Source organism: Pteropus vampyrus, unplaced genomic scaffold, assembly GCF_000151845.1.
Source record: "Pteropus vampyrus isolate Shadow unplaced genomic scaffold, Pvam_2.0 Scaffold9, whole genome shotgun sequence".
Lineage (NCBI taxonomy): Eukaryota > Metazoa > Chordata > Mammalia > Chiroptera > Pteropodidae > Pteropus > Pteropus vampyrus.
The window spans coordinates 1,075,842-1,085,412 of NW_011888790.1; the positions used below are offsets into that span (position 1 = coordinate 1,075,842).

Here is a 9,571-nt window from a genome sequence, read left to right on the forward strand (position 1 = left end):
TTTGCTACTTGTGTGTGGGGGAACAAAGCCAACAGGAATCCCCAGTTTGGGGTGCGGTGAAGAAAGAAACTATTCAGTGCAGACAGCTCGGTTGTGAGACATACAGCATGGCTGTAGAACAGCTCGATAGTGTTACAGCTCAGTTATGGAACAGCGGGGCGGTCGGGTGGTCTCGGGGCAAAGTGGCGCCAGTGTGAGGCCTCCCTCCACTATGGCTGCTAGGCTGTCTTAAAATTTGAACCGAGTTAGCTACAGGAACCTTTGCTGGTAGTTATCTTCTTTCTCAGGGTCCACAGTAACTTTTGTAATTTTTGTAAGTTTGTTTCATTGAAAAATACATGGTTGCATATTTTCTTCTAGAACCACAATGAAAGATTTCTATAAAAAAAAATTAAATTGTATTAGATTCTCAGCGCACACTTAAAGTTACAGTGAGTGTGGCCTAGTGGGGCCGGGGAGACTTTGAATAGATAACATATTTGTGGCATTAAAATTTTCTGTATCTCTAAACACTCATGTCTCAGGGCAGTCAAGTAGAAGAAAACAGGTGTCTGAATTATGAAGAATGGCTTAAATCAAAGCAGGATCTTTTTGAAAGAAACTGGTATGTTCCCTTTTGGTGAAAGAGGGTTCTGTTTTCTTATTGTAGTCTTCCTGCTCAAGCTGCCCAGGTTTAGTTTGCAGTTCCCACGATACCTGTTGGACTGGCTTTAGGCTGATAATATCAGTGCTTTCATATTTCCTTCACATTTTTTTTTTAAGAACATTTATCGTAATGCTCTTCAATAAGATCCTCAGACCATTTGCTAGTAGGATTTAGTTGCTTCTCCAAACATTTATTTCCTTTTGGCAGGAATTAATAAGCGAGCTCCTTCTCATGGATCTTGGCCACAAGTTCTATGATGTGTCTGTCATTATTGACAGAGAGAGACCTTTTGAGGAAATGCAACATGAATGATCTCCTTGCCATCTATGATGAAGAAATGAGGGAGTAAACTTTGCATTTTATGTAGATTGAATGTAGATCACTAACTGATTCATCTGAGACTTCTGAAGGCCTTTTATATTTTCCTCCACAGGTTTGGACTCAGAACTTTAAAGCAGGTGATAGTTAAAGTTAAGAACAAATGGGAAACCCTATGGATGTGGGTTCCTGTGCATCTATATAGTTGTCGAGACTGGGTTTGAGAAGTAACTGATTCCAAGGGACATTTAAGCAGTTAATCCTTTGGTGAATACCTACCAACATTTATTTGGTACTGTGTAACCAAGCCTCCTTTGTGACTCTGTGGTACCTAGTGATTTTTCTCCCTGTATTTGAAGCCACCTAATTACAATTTGTTGCAAATTTTCTTTTCTACTGCATTAGGCTTCCTTGTAAGCTGATCAAAATGAGCTCTGGTTGACAGCTCACCTGGTTATTTAAATTGTTTGCTCTATCCTCTGACCTAGCAATTCTAAAAATTTATCTTAAAAAACAAAACAAAACAAAAAAACCTAACAAGGAGGATACATTAAAAGATCTCTTAGAAGAAGGCTCATCAGAGCATCCTTTTTAAAAGTGGCAAATTTGGAAACAGTTTAAAGGCCAAACATTAAACCTGTCAGATATATAGACATAGAACTACTTAAAATTGTTTGGAGAGTACAGTGGTTAAAAGTACAGGTTCTGGGACCAGACTATGTAAGTTCTAATTTTGGTGCTGCCACTTAGAGCTGTGTGACCTTGGGTAGTTTCTTTCTTTTATTTTATTCCCTTTTTAATGTGGTAAAATATACATAACATAAAATTTATCATTTTAACCCTTTTTAGTGTATAATTAAGAGACATTAAATGCATTCAGATGTGGGCAAGTTTCTTAATAGAACTGATAATTGTAACTAACAGCTATCTTTGGATTATTTGAATATCAAAGAAGTATTAATACATGTAAAAAGCGTAGAATACATATTCATATATATGGGGAGACAGATACACACTTTTAAAATAAAAAATTAGGTGTATTTAAGATACACAATGTGATAACTTGATATATGTATACATAGTGAAATGATTACTACAGTCAAGCTAAGTAACATGTCATCTCCTCACAGTTACCCATTTTTGTGATGAGAGTACCTGAAACCTACTCTTTCAGCATATTCCCAGTATTAAATACAGTATTATAACTACAGTCATCACACCATACGATAGATCTTTAGACTCACCCTACGTAAGGACAACTTTCTACCTTTAACCAACAAACTTCAGCTATTGTTAAAGTATTCAATACACAGATATTTATGAAATTTTAAAATGGAAAAGATTTTAAAACAGCATGTATAGTTTATCATTAAATATAAAAATAGAAAATAACTGGAAAGGCCTACACCTGGTTGATAGGATAATCTCTTTTTGCTTCTGTTTTTTTCTTTCCTGTAATTGCCCTGTTTTGCTTTTATAACTGGAAAAATTTTTTTTTTTTTTTTGCATACAAATTTTATTCTGAGTTGTTTGGGTGAAAACACCCAAAGGTCACTGGCAGGGTTAATCCTAAAAAGAACAATTTTATTTTTCATTTTATCGCAGAGTTTTATTTGTTCCCTGTGACTATTTAAATAAAGTTAAGATTCATGGTGGCAAAAATACACTTTCATACAAATACAATTTCCTAAGGGTATCCTTAAAATTGTATATAGTTTGTTCATCTTATTGTGGTATTTTGTTTTTCTTAACTATAGTTTCCTGTTCATTCAATTTTGCATGTTAACATTTCTGAAAATAAATATTTTGTTCAGTGGGGTAGTCGGCCAGATGGTGGGGTGTTTATAATTCAAGGAAATAGCCTAAATTGTCATCAGTTGAAATCACATAAAAAGCTAGCAGTACTTTTATTAGAATTTTATAAGGTACAGAGCCAGGAATTCTACACTTCCTGTGCCCATGCTATTCAAACTGTTCCTGATATAAAGATGGAGAAAGTGAAGGAGTAGCTGAGGGCTGGGGTAAGGGAAGAGTGAGAGCCAGGGAGTGAAGCTGGAAGTGACTGGCAGCTGAGAGCTCAAATCTCAGCAGTGTCACATGTTACCTTAAAAAACGTTGTAACTTTCTTAATATTTGTTTAAATACAAATATGTTTTCTTCTGAATTTTAAGTGAGATTGCCTCAGGTATATATGCCATGTTTATCCTAACTTCCAGTATACCTTGGAGTGCCCAGAGGTTTGTGTATATGCTGGTGTGAGAGGCAAGGCCTAGACAGCTTGGGTATCATGGATTCAGGTAGGGATTGTTTATGGTTTGCATGCTTTGAGAGAGCTTCTCTGAGTTTATTCAACAAATACTGAACACCTGCTGGGTTGAGAATTTTTGTGGGTTGGGCTGAAAGGGAGTGAGGAAATAGACAAATATGTCAAATCGTTATTAAGTGATGAATATGTGCTGTTTTAATATATATGTACTGAATTTATGAATTATTAAGTGATGAATAGGTACTTTGTTAAGTGCTTAATTGTCTTAGTGATTTATCACAGCAACCCTATATAATAGGTACTGTTACCACCCTCATTTACAGGAGAGAGTACATTAGAGATTAATTTATCCTTTCTTAAAAATTTTTTCATTTTGAAAATTTGTGTATTTTAGGTGTTTATTCTATTTTATTAAGTAAAACCTTTTAAACTTTATTTTTTAATTAAAGTTTTTGGTTAATAAAGTTGTATAGGTTTCAAGTATATAATTCTATAATATATCATCTGTATATTCCATTGTGTATCCATTGTGTATTCATCACCCAAAGTCAGATCTCCTTCTGTCACCATATATTTGACCCCCTTTACCCTTTTCTACCTCCCCGCAAAGTAAAACTTTATTACTAGTCTTCTATCCTGCTATCTCTTACCAAGAAAAAAAAAAAAAAAAGGAAAGGAAAAAAAAAGAAAAAAGATTGCAGTTAGGAAAAAAAAAAAAAAAAGGAAAGGAAAAAAAAAGAAAAAAGATTGCAGTTAAGAATGGAGCATGTCGTATCTTCAAACACAAAATCTCGATCTTTATTCATGTAGATATTTGAATTTAAAAAATTTAAACTGAACAAATCTTAATTGTATAGCTTAACGCATCTCTCCCTCTACCCCTCTCCCTCGCTCTCTTTCTCTTCCTTTAACTCTCTCCTCTTCTTCTCCCCCCATACCGACCACCCATATCAAAATACAGTACACGTCTGTCACTCCAGAAGGTTCCTTTGTGTCCATTCCTAATCAGTAATCTCCTCACTCCTCAGCTAGAACTACTATTCTGACTTATATCACCATAATTTAACCAGCCTCATCTTGAACTTCAAATAAATGAACTCAGCTCAGGCAGTTTGCGGTTTTTTTGCAGCTGACATCTTTTGCCTCGTGTAATGTCATGTGATTCATCCACATTGTTGCATGTGTCAGTAGTTCTTTATTGTGTGATACTCCATTGATGAATATGCCATAGTTTATCCATTTTCTCAATGAACACTTGGATTTTCAGCTGCTTTGAATGTCCTTGTAGTGCATGCCTTTTGGAGTGGACTGCTGCATTGTAGGGTGGGCATATGTTTGGCTATAGTAGGTATAGTAGTCTCCACTTATCCACAGTTTCGCTTTCCAAAGTTTATTATCCTTGATCAACCTCTGTCCAAAAATATTAAACGGAAAATTCCAGAAATAATTCATAAGTTTTAAATTGTGCATCATTCTGTGAACCGCACTTCCTCTCATCATGTAGGCATTGTATTGTCTCACATTATCAAGAGTGAGTACAGTAAAAGTACAATAAGATATTTTGAACGAGAGACTATATTCACGTAACTTATTACAGTAGGTTGTTATAATTGTTCTATTATTAGTTATTGTTAATCTCTTTGCTAAATTTATAAATTAAACTTCATCATAGGTATGTATGTATGTACAGTAAAAAACAAAGTATACAAAGGCTTCAGTACTATCCACAGTGTCAGGCATCCACTGGGGATCTTGGGGCCTGTCCCCCATGCATAAGGGGAGATCAACTGTGTTGTGTTTTCCAGTGTGGTTAGACCAGTGTGCATGCCTACCAGCAATGTATGAGCGTTCATTCGCTCCACATCCTTGCCATCAATCTTTTTTAGATGTTTGAATTTTAATTGCATCTTCAAATAGGGAGCTTGGGAGAAGGTTGTTGATTGGTGTGACTTGGATGGGATGAAGATAAATTACCAATATACAACTGGCCATAAAGCTTTGTCTAGCAACTTATTCAGATGTATCAGCTGTTTCAGTGACAAAAAAAAAAAAAAAAAAAAAGATAGATTCTACCCTAATCCACTTTTACTTTAAGCCAGCTGTGTCAAAATTCTAGTCCAATTTTGTTTATGTTTTTCCAGAATAAGAGACTCATCATCCCTTTTCCTTCCATTTTAATGCTGAAATATTTAAAAAATCACTTTACTTCAAATTCCTACAGGAAACCTCATACTTGAGAGAAAGATCATTGATTTCTCCTCTCTCCATTTATTCTTATGTTGAAATGGAGTGAAAGACCCAGAAAAAAAAAATGCCTGTGATCCAGTAACAATTTGATGATCCAGTAACATTTATGACAGTGTTTGTTGAGGGCCTCCTTTGGGTCAGGCTGTGCTAAGCAATTTGTATTCCTTAGCTCATTTACTCTATCGCAACCCAGTGAGGGATAGGTACTGTTATTATTCCCATTTTACAGATGGGGAAACTAAAGCCCTGAGAGGTTAAGTAATTTGTCCAAGTTTATCCAGTAGTAACTGCAGAAGCTGGAATTTGGAATTTTAATCCAAGTCTATCTAATAACAAAGGGCGAAATTAGACTCCCTCCTTATGATAACTAGTTTGTCAATAATTAACTAAATGATAGATCTCTACATAGTTATGATTTACCAACGTGCTGTCTCTTTAACTGAGCTTTCCTCTCCTTCACTGCCATCTTGCCAAAAGATAAATGAAGTGCATATTTGTTTTAATCCCAAAGTTAATTGTTTTTAGTTTCCTTGAGTGCAAAATACAATGAATGGGAAATAGGTCCAGTCTTCAAGAGTACTGAAGATTAGAAATGCTAATGACCAACCATGGCATAGAAAGTATGCAGGGGAGGTCCCGATGAAGTACTGTGGCTGCCGAGGTGCCAGGCTTTGTCTCGGAGGTGTTTGGCCTATGCCTTTAAAAGTGGCTGGACTTCAGACATGGGGGCCGGAGGTGGGCCACCGGTTAGGGAGTGGATTCTGTGCCCCAAATTGCAAGGACTTGTGTTTGATGGGGCATGAAATGTGTGACAGGCGCAAAGTTGGTAGATAAGTACCCCCTAGATCCCAAGCAGGTCAAGGAGGCTCACTCTTGAATGTCTGGCCACGCAGCCTTTGGGAAGATTAGTTGGGCCGAGTTTGGCATTGCAATAGGATATCTGCCATTGGGACTGAAGGTTAGGAGGGAGATCTGGGATTGGGGAAATAGACACAAAACTGGTTGTAGGAGCAGTGGGAGTGGATGAACTCTCCTAACTAGAGCTCTTGAGTACTGGGGCTAACCAAGGGTGGGTGTCAGAATCACTCATAGAGCTCTTGAAATTACACTGGCCCGGGCCAAACTCAGAGCTTCTGATTGGTGGTGGTTCTGGGCTCACAGCAGCAGTCACCTTGGCTTGTTCTAATGCACTTTTACCTCCTCACTCTGCAGGTAAGAATCAGAGTAATATGGGTCTAGGGTTCCCCTCTAGGACACCTTCACATCTCAGGAGCAGGAGAATCAGAAGACAGAAATTCTGTCTTGATTGCCAAGGGAGCAGTATTAAATGTTCCCAAAAGGTCTTGTTTCCAAAGTGGTCATGCCATCCCTGCTGTAAACCTTTCCAGAACAAAGAACTTGCCAACTTCCCAGGCTGCCACTTTTGGACAATTTTAAGGATCTGAGAAGCTTTTTGGTGAAATATGCCAACTGTCTCCTTGTATAGCTTTCAAAGAATGGGTCTTGCTGGGAGCACAAGGCTAGTCCTCCCTACCTGTGATACTCCTTATGGTTATAAACACAGTTTCTACAGTTCCCCAGTGTTCCTTTTCCCCACACCAAACATCCTCAGTGTACTCTGTGTAGTTTTCAGAGCCTTCATTCTGATCCCCTTTAAACTATTCCTCCTCGCCACTATTGCTCTTCAAATAAGGCATCCCCAAATTTAGGCATTTGACCAGCACAAAGTAGATTGGGACCATTTAGTCCTCTCTTGTTATATGGATAATACACTTCTGAATTTTTTTTTTTTTTTTTTTGAGAGAGCACGGAGGGATCTCAAGTATAGACCTTTGCTATATCTTTAGTTCATCTTGGATTCTTCTATTCTTTGAGCTTGTGCATCTTAACTGTGTTATCTGGCCCCTCTCCCAGCTATCTTTTTTTTTTTTGCCAAGTTGATAAGTAAGTTTGATCCTCTCCCAGCAGAATGGGAAGCAGTGCCTAAAGCTAGGCTGAGGCAGTGCTGCCTGGATGTCTCTATCACATGACTCATAATGTGTTCAGTTATGAGCTGACAGATAAGACCAAATTCTAATATTTAATGCCTGACTAATGAGTTGTACTTGGTATGCTAAAATAAAAAAATTGCCTTTTCACCCCAGGAGATGTTTACTAGGAAGGGAATTTTACGGATCTTGTCTTTTCCTGTACCTTAAAGAAGCAGTTGGCACTAAAGTGATGTGTTGTTTTCGATAATTTCATATTGATTCTTACACATTTTTGCTTAAACTATATTGTAGTCATTGGAAAGTCCCGGCCCTGAGTATTTACTTTTAGTCACATTGTTCTGTAAACTTTAGGATTGGGCATGTAAGAGTGTTTACATGGTTGGTTTTTTGCCTTTTACGTCTGCTGCCACTAACACTGATTTCTTATATGCTTATCAAGCAGCTTTCTAGAGGTATTTGCTATATGTGCTTTGCTGAATTTGATATAAATAGATTTGAGGTTGGTCTTTGAAAGTGCCCTATAACTATGTGCAGAGCTAACTTACTAAGGCTATGTTACTGCATTTCAGACACTCAAGTCTAATAATAGAAAAAGCAATCTCTTAACAGGCTGTGTCTCTCTGGTGCCCCTTCTTTTTTTTCTTTGGTTTAAGTGCTGACTAAATGTCAGGAATTTTGCTAGCTTACTTAATTTAAGGCCCAGGATCTATGGAGAGGCAGTAGAAAAAGATAATGACCATCGTACCTTGAGATGAATATATTAAGTTATTTTTAAGGTTCCATTTAATATTTAATTGTAGACTTGATGACACGTATAAATTGTTAAAACATTCTTATTTTGAATTATTAGAAGTGCTAAGGCAATAGTTTTAACATTTGTAGCAACAGACGAGTTGATTAGATATTGGATAACCATGCTTTTCAAGATATCAGCCATTTCCTTTTCTTATTGAATACCAATGAGGAAGCGTTATCTTAGCTAGAAGTTAAGGCTGAGGTTCTAATGGCAGAATAAACATTGCAATCTTATGGTTTCTTGAATGATGTAATTTTATGAATAGATGATATATTTTAATTTTGCTTTATAGTACCAGATCTGTGATTTCTTTAAAGACACTGTCCACTTTTAAACTTTCTGTATATTTCGGTGTTTGCCATAGCACAGTGCTTTCTTCATTGCAGGCACTCAGACTTTTCTTTTTAAAACACATCCCTGGACCACGGTTTTACAGGCATTATGTCCATTTTCTAGAGGAGACAGATTAATTTGCTTCCCCGGCTGGTGTTTGAGCAGCCCTCCAACTGGGGGAGCGGCCAATGCAGGTTCATTTTGGCAAAGGATATCGTTGCTCCAGTGTCAGATTGCCAGTTCTGCTGTTCTCCCCACTCTCATCCCACTAAAATCAATTTAGTAGCCCTGGGATGAGTCATTTCTACTACCTTGGCACAATAATCTTGCCAGTAGTCTAACTTTTATAATTAAAACTCTGTATCCCACCTGGAATGAATTCACCAAGTGAACAATTTCAGTCATGTTTCCTTGGCTATTATATTGACGTCTGTGAGTACTATTATAAGAAACTACTTATGCTAGATTTATTGACAGAAGAACGAATGACACTAGTACCTGTCCCAGGAAGAATCAGCTCCAAGGTGAAATGAGAGCAAAGGAAGATCTTTAATTCAAAATGGTTTATGGATGAAACACATGCTTTCCTCTAAACAATACTGATATAGATCCGTAGAGGCTTTCAAATCTTACATAATGCTCACAAGTTTTTTAATTTAGTATTTAGCTCTCTGTGATTATAAGTAAATAATTTCTCTTTTTAAAAAGCTTGTGATTACATTTTTTATTGCATCATCTAAGAGGACACAACATCAGAATTAAAACACTTACGCGCGCGCGCGCACACACACACACACACACACACACACACACACACAGAACCTTACTCCCCATTTTTGATGGGAGAGAGGCAGGAAGTGCTGCAGAACAGGTAGGCAGATAGTCTCCATGGTGACGGTGAGGCTGGGGACAGAAGAGACCTGGAGATCCTAGAGAGGAGTCTCTCTCGAAGTACATATCTTAGCCACTGTTAC

The 9,571-nt window shown here is 37.3% G+C and overlaps 1 protein-coding gene and 1 long non-coding RNA gene across 3 annotated transcripts in view; both read left to right on the forward strand.

The window, feature by feature from the left end:
* The window catches only part of LOC111729585, a 25,635-nt gene extending 22,666 nt beyond the window's left edge, over positions 1 to 2,969 (forward strand). Inside the window, exon 3 of the long non-coding RNA XR_002776294.1 lies at positions 2,959 to 2,969. This is a non-coding gene — a long non-coding RNA (uncharacterized LOC111729585). The remainder of the gene's footprint in view (positions 1 to 2,958) is intronic.
* Positions 1 to 9,571, forward strand: part of RASSF3 (Ras association domain family member 3) — a 68,980-nt gene that overhangs the window by 22,822 nt on the left and 36,587 nt on the right. The gene's annotated exons all lie outside the window — the stretch shown is intronic.